The 1,074-nt window shown below is 36.6% G+C and overlaps 1 non-coding gene across 1 annotated transcript; it reads left to right on the forward strand.

Annotated features, from left to right (window-relative positions):
* The first annotated feature begins 755 nt into the window (after positions 1-755).
* On the forward strand, positions 756-827 carry TRNAD-GUC (transfer RNA aspartic acid (anticodon GUC)). The gene has a single exon. It is a non-coding gene; the product is annotated as a tRNA-Asp (tRNA).
* Positions 828-1,074: the final 247 nt, after the last annotated feature.

The following is a 1,074-nucleotide window of genomic DNA, read 5'->3' on the forward strand; positions in this document are numbered from 1 at the left end:
TGTTGCTTAGCTGCTAAGTCATGTCTGACTCTTTCATGACCCCATGGACTATAGCCTGCCAGCCTCCTCTGTCCATGGGATTTCCCAGGCAAGAATACTGGAGTGAGTTGACATGTCTTCCTCCAGGGGATCTTCTTGACCCAGGTATTGAATCCATGTCTCCTGCACCAGCAAGCGGATTCTTTATAAAGATATTCTTTATCTTCCTTGAGCCACCAAGGAAGTCTACAAATAGGCATACACGTAGATACTGTGGTTCTGGCTCCAAACCATTGCAATAAAGCAAATATCACAATAAAGTGAGTCACATGAATGTTTTTGTTTCCCCCTAGTCTGTTAGGTGTGCAATAGCATTATGTATTTTAAAATGTACATATCTTAATTAAAATACTTTATTGCTAACAGCCAAAATATGAAAACAAACTAAATGTCCATTAATAGATGGATAAAGAAGATGTAGTACATATATATACAACAGAATGCTACTTGGCCATAGAAAAGAATGAAATAATGCCATTTGCAGCACCATGGATGGGCCTAGAGATTATCATACTAAGTGAAGTAAATCAAAGACAAATACTATATGATATCACTTATATGTGGAATCTAAAGTACGACACAAATGAAACAGAAATGGATTCAAAGACATAGAGAACAGACTTGTGGTTGCCAAGAGGCAGGTGGGTCAGAGAGCAATAGATTGGGAGTTTGGGATTAGCAGATACAAACTATTACATATAGAATGGATAGGGAATTCCCTGGTGGTCCAGTGGTTAGGACTTGGCACTGTCACTGCCATGGCCCAGGTTCAATCTCTCGTCAGGAAACTAAGATCCTACAAGGCATGTGGCGTGGCCAAAAAAAAAAAAAAAAGATAGATCAACAAAGTCCTACTATATAGCACAGGTCTATAGTCAATATCCTGTAATAAACCATAATGAAAAAATATGAAAAATAATACATATATATGTGTAACTAAATCACTTTGCTATACACCAGAAACTGATACAACATTGTAGATCAATTATACGTCAATTAAAAACAAATTTAAAAAGAAAGAAATTATTGCTAAAA

This window comes from Bos indicus, chromosome X (genome assembly GCF_029378745.1).
Source record: "Bos indicus isolate NIAB-ARS_2022 breed Sahiwal x Tharparkar chromosome X, NIAB-ARS_B.indTharparkar_mat_pri_1.0, whole genome shotgun sequence".
In the NCBI taxonomy this organism is placed as follows: Eukaryota; Metazoa; Chordata; class Mammalia; order Artiodactyla; family Bovidae; genus Bos; species Bos indicus.